This window comes from Danio rerio, chromosome 19 (genome assembly GCF_052040795.2).
Source record: "Danio rerio strain M-AB ecotype USA chromosome 19, GRCz13ab, whole genome shotgun sequence".
NCBI classification, from domain to species: Eukaryota; Metazoa; Chordata; class Actinopteri; order Cypriniformes; family Danionidae; genus Danio; species Danio rerio.
In genome coordinates this window covers 23248174-23268984 of record NC_141039.2, presented here as the reverse complement: position 1 = coordinate 23268984, position 20811 = coordinate 23248174, and the positions used below count along the sequence as shown (strand labels likewise).

The 20811-nt window shown below is 37.0% G+C and overlaps 1 protein-coding gene across 5 annotated transcripts in view; it reads right to left on the bottom strand.

The window, feature by feature from the left end:
• Positions 1-20811, bottom strand: part of LOC147832543 (uncharacterized) — a 442200-nt gene that overhangs the window by 84812 nt on the left and 336577 nt on the right. For 4 of the 5 annotated variants that reach the window (XR_015516725.1, XR_015516716.1, XR_015516717.1 and 1 more), the window contains one exon: positions 13045-13121. The exons of the other annotated variant lie outside the window; for it this stretch is intronic. The gene's annotated coding sequence lies outside the window, so the exon portion shown is untranslated. The remainder of the gene's footprint in view (positions 1-13044; positions 13122-20811) is intronic. 5 annotated transcript variants of the gene reach the window in all.

Sequence of the window (20811 nt, the reverse complement as noted above, 5' to 3'; positions counted from 1 at the left end):
AAGTTTCATGAACTCAAAATTCATTTAATTGATTCAATATGCTGAACTTGCAAATCACAAAAAACATTTTTTAAAATAAGTTTTATTGTGTTTTTCTTGGATCATGGGAATACCATTAAGTAGTCTTACTCTTTGATGCTCAAAGTCACACTGGTGTGATTAGAAAATTCAGTGCATTACATGATCAACTAAGCAAATCTGCTTACTCGTGAAAGCTGGTGCTGATGCTGATGCAATGAAAGACATGCACAATCACAATTTCTCAGTGTTTTTCAACAAATAAAGTGTATATTCGGTATAAACAAACTTGCTAGCAAAACATGACGCTAATGTTTTGTAAAAATCCATTCTGATGTCTATAGAGATGTCAAAAATACACTGTAAAACCTTATATGATAAAAAGTCTCAACAACAAATGTTTTTTTATGTTACTTTTACTTTAATAAGTTAATCAGGTTTCATCAAAATTTATCTAGCTATGTAAGATTTAAATTAATATCTAAAGTCAGTTTGACTAACATAAGTTGAGATGACAAGACAATTTCATTCGATTCAATTAATCAACAACTCACACTTAGCGGATGATTGATAATGAAGCTCATTTGGCATGCTGTCCCTGGAGAGAGCCCTGAGCTTTTGAGATCCTTGAGCCCTGGGCTCCCTCTTGTTGCAGGTAGAGAGGGGAGTTTAAGCTCAGGTAGATCTCGATGACTCCCCCTTGCTAATTTGTAGCTAAGAGTCAGATATAAATGGCTGAGAAGAGGTCTGTATACTGTATAAAAAATTTAGATCAATTGTTTAGGGTGCTTGTTTTTTGGACTGTGGGAGGAAACCGGAGGACCCCGGGGAAACCCACGTGAGAACAAGCAAAACTTTTAGTTTAGAAGGGAATTAAACCAGGGGCATTCTTGCTGTGTGGCAACAAAGCTAAACACTGGCCACCGTGTCACCTGTTTGAAAAGAGAGAAAGTAGGGTTGGGAGGGGGAGGTTCTTTAAGACGAAGATATTGGGATAAGAAAACTCTGGTTATTTATAGTGAGTTAGGAATTAGCTGATTGGATAATTGGTCAAGAGCTAATACTGGAAAAGTTGTGAACAATCATAAGCACGTGATCCTCTTGAAATTTGTTTATAAATAAACTTCACTTAATGCTGTGTTCACATCAGATGCAGAAGAAGCGTCAAGCACAAGTTACATGTTAAGTCAATGCAAAGGCACGAATGCAAATTGCACGAATGGCACGATATGCACAAATGGCGCAGCATGAATTGATCATTTTGCGTGTTTGATGCACTTAACAGGCAAATCGCTTGAGTTTGAAAATCTTAACTTCAGCGGACATTTGCCCCTCTTTAACCAATCTGAAGCTTGCTCTTGTGGGGGCATGATTATGACGTAGCGCCTGTTGTTGGTGTCCCAAATCCTGGCAAATCCTCCTGCACACACCAACAACAGTTCATCAAACTGGGCTCGGGTTAGTCAGAAGCACCGCTGAATGCTTCCATCATCCAGGTTAAGTTTCTGGAGGAGTTTATGAGCTCACAGAGCTGGGTGCACCTCTAAAAAGAATGTAGTAGACTCATACACTGCTCCAAATGAATCAACGCTCTTTTTCAGCCTTTATAAAGCACATAAACAGTTATTTTCTCAATAAAATCCATGTTAGCCATTTAGCAATGAAGCTAGAGTCACAGGGCAGACAGAAGCCCAGCCCATCACGTGAATCCTAGTCTGTTGTGAAGTGAATTTGATGCACGAATGAAGCAGATTTTCATGTGCAAATGAATAAACTCAAATGTTTACGAGTATATTTACGTGCGAATAGCGCAATTTATCCGCATGTTCAGCATCTGGTGTGAACAGCATAAGACAGTAAGACTTTTAAAGTGCAATTACAATTAAACATAATCAATGATATATAACAAGAACTTTTACTCTATTTTTTCTCCAAGTTAAACAGCTGCTTAATTATATATTTTGTGAAAAGTTGATGAATTAACATGTTGTAAATCCAGCAGCTCTAATCTTTCCACCGAAGTGCAGACTAACATAGTGGTACCCATGAATTGTCAAAGATGAACTAATATGATCACTATTAAGATTTTTAAACAATGATATAAATGTTCTTATGCATATTTGAGAATTGGAATATCAGATATTTCACTATGCAATTAGGATGTTTGTCAATGTTTGCAGAAAATAGGAAAAAAGGAAACAAAGGAAACAGGCATAAATTACCAGGCTGCGTTGCGTCACATGACAAACTTGATGTGTCACCATGGAAAGTTTATAGTGTTGCATTTTTTTAACAATCAGATAAAAAATGAAACTCATGCAGGGGGTCAGCAGGAGTATTTAAAACTCATTTATGACATAATTTGTGCTATATTGGGATATTATGTTGAAATGTGTAGGGCATAGACCTCAAATTCAATTCCTAGAGAGCTGCAACTCTGCACAGTTTTAGTACAACCCTAATAAAACACAGCTGATCCAACTAATCAAGGCGTCTGTAACGGCTGGGAGGAGTGACACTCACAACTGAAGGTAGGATCCAAATGCAGGTTTATTCAGCGTCAGGCAAGCAATGATCAAATCAGGTACAATCGGGTATATTAAGGCAAATCCAAAATCATAGTCGTAAATTAGGCAACAGGTCACAAGGCAGGCGGCTAAACAGGAGAACAGGGAATACTGGGCTAAGGTCTAACACGGAGAAAACAAGACAGGGAAACGCGTTGTAATGTCACAGTAAAGCAAACAAGACTCGGCAAACTGGAAGCGTGAATGTGTGGCTTAAGTATGGTGTGATATCAGTCTGTGACAAGGTTCAGCTGGTGATTGCAATCAGGATAGATGAATGAGCAGGCGTGCGTGTCTGGGTGCAGTGCATGTATGAATGTGTAGTCCTAGGGAATGCGGAAAATGTAGTCCTGAGAGTTCGTGTGAGAACCAGCGATCTCTGGAAAGCGATCGCTGGTTGTGTGGATAGTCTATACACACATGGCTTTTTGACACTATTCGCTGCACCTATCGAGTCAGTAAAGAACCGCTGACACCCTCATAACGGAATTCCTCCAGCAGTTCATACGTGCCTCTAATATCTCATTTGTCACATGGGGGGGGCATGAATGAAATGTATCTGAATGAAAGTGAAAGTGCTAAACTGCAGTTAAAGTCAACAAATTAAAAATGAAACACCCGAAATACATTAAAATACATAGTGTGGTGACGCAACGACGTTAATCAAATTATGTACTATAACATGTAAAATGGAATCATGAAAAGAACATTCAAGAAGCAACTCATCTGAACACCTTAATCATATTATTGTCAGATTAATGCAAATAATTCGATTACTGATGTGCAAATATATTCACTTAAGCAGGTTTGAGTAAGGGGTAGAAAGCTAAACTGTGCAGATCTGTGGCCCTCCAGGAATTGTCATTACTACTGTAGTGAAGATCAGATTCAGTGGTTTGTTTGAGGATGGACTCAAAAATTATTTATATAAAACTATAATCGTACACACATTAACATTTAGCTGACGATTTTGTCAAAAAATTACTTACAAATGAGGAGGCATTCAGCGATTCAACAAGAAGAGGCAATACACACAAGAAGTGCTAATTATACAAAGAAACTGTTAGAGTTATTTTTTTAGTATAATTTTTTCTACAGGTGGTTTGTGAGGCTGACTTACATGTTAATTTTTATTATATATATATATATATATATATATATATATATATATATATATATATATATATATATATATATATATATATATATATATATATATATATATATATATATATATATATATATATATATATATATATATATATATATATATATATATATATATATATATATATACATTTATATATATACTTGTGTATATAAAGCACTACAAGTACATAAAAATTGTCACCCTGATAATTGCTAACTTATAAATAATTATAAAAAAATTTGAGTTAATGTGACTTTTAGCAAACAAACTGTACAAGTAAGTTTAATAAGTGTTCTAAACGAACGCTCTGTAGTAAACATTGTGATGAGTAGTGTGGGACCAGGAACTGTGGAATCTGACCGTTAATGGGAGTAGTACAAAATAAAAAACGTGAAGCTCTACTAACTCAAATTTAAATTCAGTTAAGTTAAAACATACAGTAAATGGTTTAAGTAGATACGTATGACTCAATACAAATATAGCACTGTATTTATTTGCAAATAAGACGTAAATTCCACCTACAAAAGTTCAAATTACACAGTTAATTTAAATAAATGGGTTTGCAAAATGTAAGTAAACCTAACAAATGTCTTTTTACAGTGAGATTAAATGCAACTGAATGAGAGGCTCTGCCTGATCCACAGCTGGTGTGGTCTGTATGTACTGACCTCTGTGAACTCTCTCGATCTGTACAGGTGCTCTGAGCTTCTTCCTTTGACCCATTGACACACTCACACACTGCTGCTCAGACTGGCCCGACAACTCCATTAAGATACTTGGGATCTCAGATCTTCTACAGACTACAATTTCAACATGGACTGAGTCTGTTTCCTAACAACTTAAACTAAAGGTTCTCATCTAAGGAGACAACAAGCGGTCGGTCTGTTTTAATTTGAACTATGTTGAGTACATTAATGGATAACAATTACTAACATTTACAATAAAATGTACAATTGTTTGTATTGTTTATTGATAAGAATAGCCTGTAAATAACACGAGGCTCTGCGACGTCTGCAGTGTGGAGGATGGAATTGAGGTATTCAGTCATAAAGAGTGGGTTTTTGGCAAATTTTGGATGAATAAAACAAAAGTGGTAAAGTACACCAAATAAAATCATGATATGAACTAATGTCTGTGAATATTAAATGTTAAAAATACTATTTAAATAGGAGTTATGCTTATGTGTGAATGAATTATGTGGTCATTTATTACACATACCTGACGCTTGTGGTATTTTCAAGGTCTTAAGTTCACACCATAAGGGCCACATTACAAGCATTTAACAGTTTAATTCAAACACACACAATGATTTTTTATACATAAAGAACTCAAGTGTCTTAGTGACAGCCTGTCAAATTAAAAATTGTGGTTGAAGAAATTCTGACAGAAATAGATGACTGGAGTATAATGTGGCACTGAAGACTGGAATAATGATGCCAACAGTTCAGCTTTGACATCTCAAGGCTAAATTACATTTGAAAACATATTAAAACATATTTTACATTCTATTTATGATTCTCATTGTTTTATTCTCCTTGTTAATCAAATAATGCTTTGGTGACACTCCAAAATCCAAATGGAATTGTATATTATTTAGAATACAATTTTTTTTAGAATCCTATGTAAACAGTTTCATAGAAAATTGCAAAAGCCCTAATATAGTAGCACTGCAATCATATTGACACTGCACAGATATTGGAATCTCATGCATGCTGCTTAATTACTAATGCTCACTCTTTTCCCAAACACACCATTTGCTATTTTCTTGTATAGTAAACCGCTTTGTTAAGGTTTTGGTATATGTCAGGAAAATAAATGGAAATGAATGAATTAGGTTGTACCTATCGGCCCATTGATTACAAATGCACACACTTTTGTCAAAGTGAAACTAAACTAGATATTGTATTTGCTCCCACTTTTCCACATATAGACACATTTCTAAATCAGTTAAACGTACAAAATGAGAAAGCAAACTACATTACTGTATGTCTTTTCTGCTGTTAAAGAAAGGCACTCTGAGTGAGAAAAAGTAATAGAAAAGAATCAATGCTACCACACAGCTAACATCAGTTATTTTTCCACCGCTGAACAAATGAATCTGCATCCAACCGGAAATGTGGCACAATGGTATCGAGTTATAAAAATACTGTACATTACAAAATGGTAAACAATAAACAGATGCAAACTGAATGTGCCTTTTCTAGCATAGCCAGCCAGACAAGGTAATATCAGCAACAGAAATTAATATGCTGGCTCTGCGCTTGCTGAAAATAAGAAAAGAATTAGGGGTTAATGTAAATGTATGTCTTAAGCTCAGTTGAGCTTGCAAACGTCCATGGGTTTACATTCCCAACTTGTCACTTTCTTATGTTTTAAAACTTTCACAAAGAGCCAGAGAGACTGCGAAAGAGACAAAGAGAGAGATAGAGAGAGAGAGAAATAATAAAAAGCTGGTGAATCCCCATGAAGCTCTCTATGTGAACTGTCACATTAATAACCCTATGCTGGTATTCAAATTTTCTGTCGAAAGCTAAAGAAAGATTGAGTGCCCTGCTGTTGCGCAGCCAAGATTGAAGACATGTCTCATTGACATTGTTAAAAGTTTATGAAAATATATGAATCCTCAAATGCCATTGGCTCCAGCGCTCCCAACTCTGCCCACTTCTATAAGAAATCGGTCTTTTAATCAAAATGATTGAATACCGCAAGGTTGAACTCAGGAATATGAATAAAAGTGGATATGGAGGAGGTGGAGGGAGAGAGATGGGTACAATGATGCGCTCATATGCAAAGAGAAGCGTCCGGCATTGTATTGCTGGGTACAAACAGGTTCTGACCTTGGCCCATGTCTATTTCTGTCTAATCATTTTGTACAGAATATACAACTACCCACCTGCTGAAATATGGAAGAGACCGCAGTTTATCGTTGGGTTAAACAAGGTTTGATGCTCATCGCCTCTTTTTATATCGGCTCATTTTTTGCCTTGAGAAATTTAAAGAATGTAAAGAATGTGAAAACCACAAGTTACTGAGGGTGCAACCGAGTTCGATGCTCAGCCCCTCTTAATTTCAAACAAATCACTTTATATATGGCCCAACATCTGCATTGTGGGATTAAAAGAGTTAAATACGGAAGCAACAACAAATTTGCAGGTTACATCTATGTTTGGCATTCTTCCCATGTTTTTTTGTGTGTATGAACGTGATGGTTTGTATACAGCCCAGCCTGAAATGCACTCGCATTCAAAGAAAACCATCTGACATTTTATTATGGGTACAGCCAGGTTTGATGTTTGGACTCTTTTTTATTTGTCTAATTGCTTTGAACATAACCCCTTTCAACACCGTAAACCCTAATAAGTTGATACTACTCAAATGATTAGAGGAAAGTGATTCCCTCAGTTCGTTTGAGTCATGGGAAATCAACTGTGGTCTCTTAATTGAATTCAGTTAAAAGTTTAATTAAACAACTTAAATGTTTAAGTAGGGGTAACTGAAACGTTCAAGTACAAATAACTTACAGTAAAATGGCTAATAGACTAAACTTCCAAAATGTTCAGCTTTTATATTCTTTACTTACTTATTTATTTCCAGGATAGTTTATATCAAAGTTGATATTTAGCCACACTGTGTTGATGTTTCGTAACATCAAATTTTTATGAGGTGGGTTGTTAGCCCAACGCTCAACCCCCAACCTAGAGGACCAGGACATATACACATACAATACGGACAATTTAGCTTACCCAATTCACCTATAGCGCATGTCTTTGAACTTGTGGGGAAAACCGGAGCACCTGGAGGAAACTCACAGTGACAACAAAGGGAGATCATGCAAACTCCACACAGAAATGTCAACTGACCCAGCTGAGGCTCGAACCACTCACAGCAATACCCACTGTGCCACCGTTTCGGCCCTGCGTTTATATCAATTAAGAAAAATGTATATAAGCATTTAAATATCCACTTACTAATTTAACGTTTTTCTTTCTTTAGATGGGTTCAGATTGTCCTGCTGTGCTTCAGCAAGGTTCAGCATCACAAGCAAAACAACCACCTTGTGTCATATAGCATATTGACCAATCAGCGTGGTTGTCGAGGCAGAATTTCAAGTGCAACCAATCATTTTAAACAGAGACATGGTAAATTGTGTAAAGAAATTCAAATCTTCAGAGAAAACTTAAAATATTGATTAAAAGTTTTTTTTTTTTTTTTTTTTTTTGCTGCTTACTGAAGTTAAACACACTGTTTAAGTTTTGATGCCAAAACTTGGCATTTTAAGTAATGTCAAGTAATATTAACTTAATATCTTTGGTAATGACAACAGTGAGGTTTACATTTTACATTGTGGAATTTAAAGAATGAAATACAAATGAGACCACAGGTTACTGTGGGGTACAGCCAGAATTGATACTCACCCACCTCTTTATTTCAAACAAATCTTAACCCACCCAGTGCATTGTGGAACTTAAAGAGTGACATTTTAAAGATACCACGACTAAATGCAGGTTACAACTACTGTATATGGTCAATATTTTGCTGCTCTTATTTATTTATTTATTTATTTATTTATTTATTTATTTATTTAAATTAAAAACATGTTATATGTACATTGCATTGTTTTAATAAAAACATGAAATATTGAAGAGATCACAAATTATTATGGGGTTTGATAGTCAGTTGATACACAGTGCCTCTTTGTTTCAGTCTAATTGTTTAGTATATCACCTAACATGAAAGAGGTCACAGCTTACAGTGGGTTATAACCAGATATGGTACTCTTTCCATCTTTTTTTTAAAAACATAATTTAGCTTTAAACCTGTTACGATCACCAGCGTGTGCAGATTGCAAATGAATTACTAATTTGCTGGTATATGGACCACAAATCCTGTCATGCAACGCACACACACACACACCTGCTCCAAGTCTCCATTGATTACACTCTCACAGCTGATGCTGCTCATGGATTGATTACATTTCACATATATACAGCTCACCTTGAGACACGCATTGCTGAGTCTTGTTAAACTGTTAAGTGAACATTACAATGCATTTTTCTTGCCTTGCTTTGATATGTTTTTGACCCTAGTCTTGTTTTCTTGTTTTACTCCTTTCTGCTGCCTGCCTTCTGACCACTCGCCTGATATTTGACTATGACTCTAGATTTGCCTGTTTACATCTTTTTGCTGGGCGAGGCAGTGGCGCAGTAGGTAGTGCTGTCGCCTCACAGCAAGAAGGTCGCTGGGTCGCTGGTTCGAAGATCAGCTCAGTTGACGTTTCTGTGTGGAGTTTGCATGTTCTCCCTGCCTTCGCGTGGGTTTTCTCTGGGTGCTCCGGTTTCCCCCACATTCCAAAGACATGCGGTACAGGTGAATTGGGTAGGCTAAATTGTCCGTAGTGTATGAGTGTGTGTGTGGATGTTTCCCAGAGATGGGTTGCGGCTGGAAGGGCATCCGCTGCGTAAAAAACTTGCTGGATAAGTTGGCGGTTCATTCCACTGTGGCGACCCCGGATTAATAAAGGGACTAAGCCGACAAGAAAATGAATGAATGAATGAATGAATCTTTTTGCTTAAATTTTGATCTGTACCCATGTTCTCAGCGTCACTTCACTGTTACATAGCCCATACAATGCATTTTGGCATTTAAAATATAGAAGAAACTACAGTTTGTTGTGGGTCACAATATACTCAGCTTCTCTTTATTCTGACCTCTTTTTCACCCACGCACAGAATTGTAGGATTTAAATACTCGACAAAGACCACAGTTAACAGCAGGGTACAAACTAGAAACAGTACTCACTCATTGCATTGTTTGTTTTAAAGAGGAAGACATCATAGATTATTAACAGGTACAACCATGTTTGATATTTAGCCCCGCTTATTTTCATCAAATCATTTTGTATATCGTCTATCCATTGTCTTATGAGGTTTAAAAAGTGCAAACAGAAGAGACCGCAGCTGTGGTCTGTGTCCTATTTTCAGACCCAAGAGAGAGAAAAGAAACGGTAAATGCTTGTGTTGGCATTTCTCTTTCAAAAAGAAGTGGATCTGATCAGCACAGTCGAGGAAATACCCATTCGAACCGCTATTTTCCTCAGGGCGCTGAATCAAACCACTGAGGCCTATGTGTACATTTAGTCTAAACAGGCATATGGCATATTGATGAAGGTTCAGACGTAACCGGGTGCTACTTTTCCCTTCAATGTCATTTCAGGGAGGTGAACAGGCAGAAAGGCCTCACACACCACCACTGTGGCTCAACGCCTGTCAGCCACAGCCAGATAACCAGCCGTGAAACACACGGGCAGAACAGGCTAATGGAAACTCTCTGATTCCCACTGGAGCATCGGATCAAAACACAGCTCCAAAACCTTTACCGGGAATCATTGTCATCAAGTTTTCAGCTTACAGCAGCAGCCTCTTATTTGTTTGTCAAACGCTGAACAGCAACTGACGACGAAACTGAAGGAACGAAACTTAAGAAAAGGTTTCAGAAACTTACAAATACCACAACAAAGTCATTGATACAAACCATGACACCAAGCACTATGTAAAAAAGAAGTTCATCACTGAAATGACCTTCAAGTTTAAAAAAAAGTCACCTTTAGTCAGTCAACTGTCAAAATTGCTATTGACACATTGGTGTCATATGTGGTTTCATTTTCTTTGAACGTTACTAAAAAGACGGAAAAAAAAAACAAAAAAAAACCAATTGCAATATAAAGTAGGGATGTCAAGATGCGATCACATGATGAGAAATCAGGCCCGATCACACAGTTTATCTATAGTTATACGGTGGCACAGAGTTAGACCTCTTTCTTCACCTCACACAGAAACAGTAACCTGTGCGGCATGACATCACTTTGTTGCACATACACTGTTGGTTAAATGCTGGCAAAGTAGAATAAGGAAGCAGCTTGAAGTGGAAAGATCCAGAATGTCTGGATTCTGGAGGTATTATAAAGTTGACAATGACAACATTGCCATAGCAAACTGTCAGATATGTAAATTGGGATTGCCTGCTGGGTGTTTTGAGGTGCAATTTGTTTTATATTAGTTTTATTTTATATTTATTGTTCAAGCTACCTCACAGAAGTGCACTGTTTGATAAACGAATTGTTGAATGTTAAAATAAGGTTATTAAAATAAAAAATAAGGAACATCTGTTTCTTTGCTCTTCTTAATTCTTTTTTTATGTATTATAGTATATTCTAAATCAGTGGTTCTCAACTGGTTTGGCCATGGGACCCACATTTTTACATGGTCATCAAGCCATGACCCACATTTTTTGGAACAATAGTATAATTTTAGGAATTATAATTAATTTGTATTTATTTGTTAACATACGCAAGTCAAGTAGTGACAGATAAATCATAAGAAAATCCCCAAGACTTACAAATAAACAAATATTTAATTGCTGTCATTTAACAAAATGTATCAAATTATAGAAATATTACAAAATAAAAACTTCAAATACTGTAAACAGTGGTTGGGATAAGGAAAAGTTCAGTTACCATTAACTAAACTGAACTGTTCATAAAACATTAACAATGATCCTGTTGAACAGAACAAACCAGCAAATAAAAAGTGAAATAATTAAAATAATCATAACCATTTTTATAATAATATTTGCTCTTCTGCTATTGTGTGGGCTTTCTTGGCCTTTGCTCCACGATGAGCACAGTAAGATGCGAGGAGTGCCTGTACTTGTTTTGAACATGAAGTTGTTAGGCACTTCTCAGCTATTGGAGTCATCTTTGAAAATAGTCCATAGGTTTGTCCTTGCAACTGGAATGTTTGGTTTCTAAATATCGTTTTCATTTAGAAGGTTTCATGCTCTCTTGTGAGAGCACCTCACTACATATGACACACTGAGGTTTTAAGCCTTTTTTGTCGTCAATATAAGTAAAGCCACACTTAACATATTTAGGCACATACTTGCGCTTCGACATATTTGTGGCCAAAATTAAATGAAATTGCACGTCAAACAGTAAGGTTGTCATGCGCACATTTCAAAATAAAAGTCCGATATAAGCAAAATAAGTTAAAAATTAAACTTTTGTTGTTTTTTGACCACACACTCCGCGACCCACTGAAAATGTTCCCACAACCCACTTATGGGTTGCACCCACCAGTTGAGAAACACTGCTCTAAATCAAATAACTCGAGGGCAAAAAAACCTGTTAGGGACATCCTAAATATATAGCCTGCAATGGTAAATATTTTTTTCTTTTTACAATTATTGATAGGATTTATAATCATACTGAACAATAAATATACAATTATTCTTACTATTATTTAGTTATTTATAAATAACCACACTAAAATAAAAATCCACACCAGTACAGTGCATTTCACAACACAGGCTCATTGTAAAAACGTACCCCTGTATACATGTCTAGAGAGTGTAAATTATGTAGACAGAGCTACATATCTTTACAATGAATGTTACAGGGAAGTAGGACGCCACCGATGGCTTCTGTTTTTATCTGCGCTACCAGCTGTCCGCTTAGCTCCCTGTGGACGACTACTTACTGTTACCACTTTGCCCAGTAGCTTGCAATGTACCTCGGCAGACTTGTGATGCAGAGAGGAGTTAACTGCGACAAAGGGAATCAAGTCCAGTGAAGAATGGTTCCAGAAAGCAGGTAAAACAAAAACAAAAAGCAAAAAAATAAAAATAATCAAATGAATAACAGGGTGAAAACATGGTAAGATCTGATAACGTGGTAAAAATCAGGCAGCCACGAGAGCTATTCTTTTTTTGGATTGCTTTTGAAAACTATTGGTTGGGCTTAGGGAAGGGAGTGGGTGGGGGGATTAGTCAGTCGGTCGGTCAGTCAGTCTGCTAGTCAGTCAGTCAGTCAGTCGACAGTGGCTTCTGGTGGATTTACATGAGAACAGTAAGCGCGAATGGCACTCGTGAGAGAAATTTGAGATCTGAAAAAGCATACACAACGGCCTCTGGCGGATTTGTGAAAACAAAAGCTGCAAAAAAAGTACCTCCTGGGATATATTTTGCAAACTCCATAAATGTATATAAGGGTACATATCAATAATGAGCCTGGGTTGGCCTTTCTGATTGTTTCTTATGAAAGCATTTACCCTTTTAGCTTTAAATGTAAATGTAACGCATTGCTTATTTTTCAGCACTTCACATACTGTACAAGCGTAGCAGGGGTTTGAAGCTGAATGCTATTACCCTTCTCAGGTGCACATAATAATGACCAGGGGCAAGGGGAAAGGGGGGATATGGTCTTGTGGAGGTATATAAATGAAAGGAGGGAAGGGAGAAAGAGTGATTGAGCACCTTGGGTTTGAGCAAGCTGTCCCGTCTGTTCGCCCCTACCTCTCCACTCCATCATTGCTGTGGACACATCCCGACCACTAGAGAGAAAAAGAGAAAGACAGAAACACCTACAACAAAGTATAATGGATTTGTACAGGATGGGTTCAAATCACCACAACTATGAATTTCATGGGAAACTGTAAGAAAGCAGGTGAAACTAGTTTCCAAAATAATTGGTCAAAAAACAACAAAATAAAATAAAATAAAATAAAATAATATTAATCATTTTATTATGTAAAATAATAATTATTTTCCACATTGCTGCTTGGGGTAAAAAAAAATATAGCAAGTTGTTACAATATAACGTTCTATTAAAACTATTTTATTTTTAATAACAATTTACAAGTAAAAAAAAATAAAATAAATAATGTAATAAAATAAAATTTTTCATATGAAATCATTGTCAAAACAACAAACCTCTGTAATTTTGGCAGAAAATAGATGTCTTGTAAATAGAGATTAAAAGGTTGCAGATACAAAAAGTTTCCTTGCACTTCATGAAAATAAAGTTTTATTACTATGACAAAACTTAACTTAGCAATTATTGGATCAATATGAGGTTTAACAATTAGCTGACTATCGATCGATCGTTCGTTTGTTTATTTATTTAAAGGAATAGGATTCCTTTACATTATGAAATCCAAAATATTCTCTTATTTACAAGAACATTTTTCATAAGTAGCACTGTACAGTAGCTCAGCCAAACTTGTTTGAAACACAAGAACACGTCACTGGTTCTCGAGGAAGATGTGGCATGTGGTCAAGAACAAGGCATGTATCACGTGATCAAATTTGAATGTGGTCATCATTGTTCACTAATCAATGTTTATTTATGAAAAAAAACTTAAAATCTGTTCATCATATGTTGTACATTGTTCTTTTTAGAACAACTTTTATTAAATATATATTGGTGCTTAGAAATAAGGTGAGGGAGATGAGTATAAAAATCCTGCCAAATATCCAGAAACAACCTCAAAAAACATTGACTACATTGATTTATATACAACACCTAAAACAGGACAGTTCTGTGATTGATTTTTTACACGTTTGTGACGTCATTGTTAGATGTAAATTTGATGTTGTTTTTACATTAAGGTATAGTTTACATGCAGAGTATACTACCTGATAAAAGTCTTGTCATCGGTCCAAGTTGCAACAAGTAATAAATTGACTTCTATCATTTGGTAAAGTGGCAGAAGGTAGATTTTTATGATGAATAATTTGTTAAACTGCATCCCAATTATTACAAATACTGCAGAAGATCTCTTGAAACCAAGATGGACCCAAGATTCTCACAGAAATCAGTGAAGGAAAATGGTAAAGGAAAATTCATGATTTGGGGTTACATTCAATATGGGTCCGTGTGAGAGATCTGCAGAGTGGATGGCAACATCAACAACCTGAGGTATCTTGACATTTGGGATGACCATTACATTACAAACCACGGGAGAGGGCAAATTCTCCAGCAGGATAGCACTCCTTATCATACTTCAGCTACATCAAAGTACTTGAAAGTAAAGTAGGTCAAAGTGCTCCAGGATTGGCCAGCCCAGTCACCAGAAATGAACCATATTAAGCATGTCTGAGGTAAGATGAAGAGGCAATGAAGATGCATCTAAAAAACCTTACTGAACTCTAAAGAACACTTTCTTTGCCATTGATTGCCATCAGTGTGGATACAAAATTAAGTGAAAACTTCTAATTTAAGCTTTCAAATTTATTTCTTCTTCTGATAACACTTTTTTGTCGTTATTTTAATAGTCAAAATGGCATCAATGTGCCAATGTTAAATGGACATCAAGTTTTTGAAGTTGTGTTTTTGGATGTCCGAAAATAAAACATTTACTCAATTCAGCCTACACCATGGAAATGACCAGTTCTTCAAACCAACCAAGGTCATAGTTTCAGTATTGTTGGACATACAATGAAAGTTAACAAGGTCCCAGTGTTGTTTGCATCTAAACAATCTTCCCCAGAAAAAAAAAATTATGAATTATGAATGAATTCATTCATTCATTCATTCATTCATTCATTCATTTTTTTTTAATAAGTCCCTTATTTATCCACCCGATTTGAATGTTATCATTCGATTGAATGGCCATTATCAGTGGATATCAGCTGATAGATATGGGCCAGTAGGGGCCTTCTGCACATACTAGTAGGCTCAGAAGGCTGTAATCATCCATGCACATAGTTAATCAGCTATACTGATAGAGCAGAGTCCAGATCCAGATCTTTTCCATTACTGGCGCAGAAATTAGTAAAATACAACAAATTAAATATTTAATAATTAATATAAACAATTCTTATTAACTTCCAGCCGCAGTCGTATGAAACCATGTGGATGCTCCTACTTCTGAACCTACTAACAGGCCCATATTTATCATTGATAACCACTGGTAACACAGATTCAATCAAATGATAACATTCGAATTGGCTGATTCATCAGGGGTTGCCACAGTGGAATGAACCACCAACTAATCCGGTATATGTTCTAAGCAACGGATGCCCTTCCAGCCACAACCCAGTATTGGCAAACATCTATACAATCTAGCACACACACACACACACACACACACACACACTGATACACTACAGCCAATATTGTTTTAACCAATTTACGCATGCCTTTGGACTGTGGGGGAAACCGGACCACCCAGAGGAAATCCACATCAACACAGGGAAAACATGCAAACTCAACACAGAAATGCCAACTGGTCCGGCTGGGACTCAAACCAGCAACTTTCTTGCTGTAAGTGCTTAACAACTGAGCAACTGTCATTTTTGGATGAACTGTTCCTTTAAAAACACAAAATATTCAATTAAATCATTGAGAGCTACGTCATTCCTGAAGCGTCGCTCATCCTCGCTCGACACTTCATGTCCTCGGACATTGTTTTGATTAGAAGTAGTCCCTTTTGAAACATGTCTCTGAATCTTTCAGGGCCGTCACATTTTCAAACATATCTTCAAAGCCGCAATAGAAGCCATCAGTAATTGAGGTGATAAATCTATTTTTTCCTTCATCGCTGTCTCTCGCTCCATGTCTTTCGAGTGTGTCGCTGATGAGTGGTAAATTGGAAATTATTCAGAGAGGTAACAGCACTCTTAGATGCAGTTCCATTATAGTCTGTCAGTCACGGGAGACAGATAAATTACTCACGTGTCAATCTAGCCATCAAACAGCAGACAGGGGATTGTGGGATTGATCAATGGAGGAGAAAAAAAAAAGCCACTGTAATTCCTCTCGATGTGACGGCATGAATAAATCAGAGCACTTTTATTTATTTATTTTATTTTTTCCTACCGTGCATTAACTCCTACCTGAAAAATAATACTGCTCAAATGCTCAAAGGACAAAGAGTAATTGTGGATCAAACCGGGGTGGGACAAAGCGTCACGCGGAATCAGAGAGATCAAAAACACAATTAAAAAGTCTTTTGGTGGGGCCGCTGAGACCTGATGAGGTATTTGCTGTGATGTCGGACTTTTCCATTGGCTTTTAATGGGAGCGAGGTTGTGTTCGATGCTGTTTAATGGTAGAGGAGAGAGGAAACACCTCTCGTGTTCAATAGCAAATTAATTGCTACGATTAGTCATTGGTAGACTTCTCAAACGCGGTCCTTTGGAGAGCTGGATTCAGCCTCTCAAATCCTCTCATTTGTAATTGGCTGTCTGCTTGAATAATTGATTGGAACAAATGTGAACTGGATGAGAAAGTCTGAGTGTCCTCCATCATACAAACACACACATACACACACACACACACACACACACACAAACCCACAGAGTTCACTCCTGGTTGAACTATAATGCTAGCTCAAGCATTAATGTTTGAACAAGTTTTTGGAGTTTTCTTTTGCTACGCTAACAACGTGGCACTAGCAGGAGTGCTGTTTAGCTGCAGGTAATTGAGACAAACTACACAATTGGAAGTGTGATATTGCTTTTAAATACACTGTACATTGCTTGGCCAATCAAATAAAACTAACTGGTATGTATTATAACATAGCACACTTTCTATATACTAATATACTATACAATATAATTCTTCCCATGCTGCATTATTCTGAGGTGTTAATTGGGTCAAAGGTTTTGTTTAGGTGGGGTGGAGGTAAGAGGATAAAATGCACAGTTTGTACAGTATATAAATAATTATGTCTATGGCAAGCCCCGACAAAAATAGCTACAAAAGTGTGTGTGTGTGTGTGTGTGTGTGTGTGTGTGTGTGTGTGTGTGTGTGTGTGTGTGTGTGTGTGTGTGTGTGTGTGTGTATGTGTGTGTACTGGTTTTGGTTATTTACAAGGAGATTTTATAAATAAATTTGTATGAAATGAGCAGCATGGTAGTGCAGTGGGTATCACAATCGCCTCACAGCAAGAAGGTCGCTGGTTCAAGCCCCGGCTGGGTCAGTTGGCATTTCTGTGTTGTTTGCATGTTCTCCCAGTGTTCACGTGGGTTTCCTCTGGGTGCTCCGGTTTTTCCCATAAGTCCAAAGACATGTGGTACAGGTGAATTGGGTGAGCAAAATTGGCCTTAGTGTATGTGTGTATGTATGTAGTGTGTGTGGATGAGTGTGTATGGATGTTTCCCAGTAATGGGTTGCAGCTAAAAGGCATCCGCTGCGTAAAACATATGTTAGATAATTAAATTAAATTATTCTAGAAAAGACTGTAAACTAAATACACAATTTAAAAAAATATTTACTCATCAGCTCGTAAATGCAAATTTCTAACCAGCCAATCACATGGCAGCAACTTAGGCATGTCAAGATGATCTGATGCAGTTCAAACTAATCATCAGTATTGGGAGAAAAAAAATTTAAGTGACTTTGAACATGGCATGGTTGTTGATACCACACAGGCTTTTTCAGTATTTAGAATTTCAAAAATTGCTGATCTACTGGCATTTTCATGCACAACCATCTCTAGGGTTTACAGAGAATGGTCTGAAAAAGAGAAAAGATCCAGTAAGCGGCAGTTCTGTGGATGCCTATCGATGCCAGAGGTCAGAGAAGAATGGCCTCACTGGTTCAAGCTAATAGAAAGGCAATAGTGACTCAAATAACCCCTTGTTACAACCGAGGTATGCAGAAGAGCATCTCTGAATACACAACACATCCAACCTTGTGGCGGATGGGCTACAGCAGCAGAAGACCACACTGGGTACCACTCCTGTCAACTAAGAACAGTAAAATGAGGCTACAATTCGCACAGGCTCACCAAAATAGCACAGTAGAAGATTGTAAAAACATTGCCTGGTCTGTTGAGTCTTGATTTCAGCTGCAACATTCAGATGGTAAGGTCAGAATTTGGCATCAACAACATAAAAGCATGGATCCATCCTGCCTTGTATCAACAATTCAGGCAAGTGGTGGTGGTGTAATGGTGTGGGTGACATTTTCTTGGCACAATGTGGGGCCCAACTGAGCATCGTGCCAACGCCACAACCTACCTGAGTATTGCTGCTGACCGTGTCCATCCCTTTATGACCACAGTGTTCCCATCTTCTGATGGCTACTTCCAGCAGGATAGCCCGCCATGTCATAAAGCGTAAATCATCTCAGATTGGTTTCTTGAACATGGTTCAAAGTACTCAAATGGCCTTCACAGACACCAGATTTCAATCTAATAGAGCACTTTTGGAATGTGGTGGAACAGGAGATTCGCATCATAGATGTGCAGCTGACAAATCTGCAGCAACTGTGTGATGTCTACATGTCAATATGGATTAAAATCCTATTTCCAGTTCCTTGTTGAATCTATTCCACAAAGAATTAAGGAAGTTCTGAAGGCAAAAGGCGGTCCAACCCGGTACTAGTAAGGTGTACCTAATAAAGTGGCCGGTGAGTGTTGGTTGCAAAACCACTATATGTTTTAAACCCCTACATGTTTCCATAAATGATAAAGATTCTTCATGGAACTCTTGCTCTCACTCCTTTAAATATCTAATGCTCTCACATCTACCTAATTATAAAATCTTACAACAAAGTGAAAACAATTACGATGCAACAAGCAGAAAGTGTGCATTCTGTTTTATTTAAGGTCATTTGTTTCATTAAAGGTCAAAAAAAGAGTCCTCAATGCCACAAATACAGCATAGAGATTTTCTTTGTTTCCAGATTTCACAAAAAGTCCACCTCAGGCAGGTATAGCTCCGATTTAGAATGATCAATTATAGCTGTATATGATGCAGAACGACATGCCTACACAGATCAAAATGTAAAATATTCCACAATGCTAATATGTCAAACCTAATCTTAATGTGATTAACTGACCACCCATCGACCATCAATGCACAAAATCCTCACACAAACACACACGCTGGTCGTGTCCCGAGGTTCTCACGTGAACTTCAACACTGCTGCGAGCTGCAGGGAGGATTTAAAATTCATGAGGAGTGATTTTAATGTTTTCTTTGCTACAGGCAAGCAAAAGAAACAATTAGCGTAGCACTGGCGCTAAGGTCCAGCAAAATCAATAGTCCCTGATAGTATTGTAAGCCTATTGACCAGATCCTGCGGTTCACCCCGACCCTGTGCTGCAACAGACACCCTTACAGGGGATTAAGCATTTGTGCCTGTGTGAAAGGAGAAGAGGAGCTGTGCATAGTTAAACAGCCTTCAGGAACGATAGCAATCAGAGAGCTGCTGGCTGAGGTAGACTGACACTGAGCATTGACTTGATGTGAGAGTGTTTTAAGAGATGAAGGCTCCTTTAGGGTATACTGTAGTATAATACTGTGCTGGAGGACAAAAAAAAAAATCAGCAAGACAAAATGATTATCTAGACGGAAAATTTAACCAAAAAACACAGACAGAAAACAAGAATTCATCCTTTGATATACAGTTTTTGTGCTGCATTTTCAGCGATAAACTAAATTATTAATAGATAAATTAAATGAAAAAAAAACTATTTTTATATTGATTTTTTTAATAGTCACATTTTGTCTGTTCAGTAATGCTGTACTTTAATGATACTGTCTTTGCTGCTACAGTCTTGAAATTAATTTGTCTTATGCATGTAAATATTTAAACAGTAAGTATTTATAATGATCTACTTTCTATTCGTCATACATTCATTCAATCATTCATTTTCTTGCCGGCTTAGTCCCTTTATTAATCTGGGGTCGCCACAGCGGAATGAACCGCCAACTTATCCAGCAAGTTTTTTACGCAGCGGATGCCCTTCCAGCCGCAACCCATCTCTGGGAAACTATTCGTCATACAATATAATATAATAACTAGACAGACTTCTCAAATATTACAATATTTATAAAAGGGTAATATGACAATACAAAATTGACTTTGACATCACACAAATAAAATAGATTAAATTTACGTGATACCAGAAAATAAGCTATAATAAATTTGAATTTTTTAAACAATATTACTGTAACAGTAGGATTCTGGACAATGGAGTTGAGGAGTTTGTTAATAAGAGTAGTCAGGCAGGCAATGGTCAAACAGGTAGCAAACAGGAGCATACAGGAAATCCAAAATACATAATCAAGAAACAGGTGAGTGGTCAGGACAGGCATCGAAAACAACTGAAACAACAAAAATGCAAAGGGTCAAAAGCAAGGCAAGGAAAGTAAAAAAAAAAAAAGGTAAGGAAAGAAAAGGAAAGAAAACACATTGAAGTACTACAGGATAACAAGACTCAGCAGTGTGTGTGAAAATAGGAGGTGGCTTTATAGGTAATCATTGATTACGAGTTTTCAGCTGTG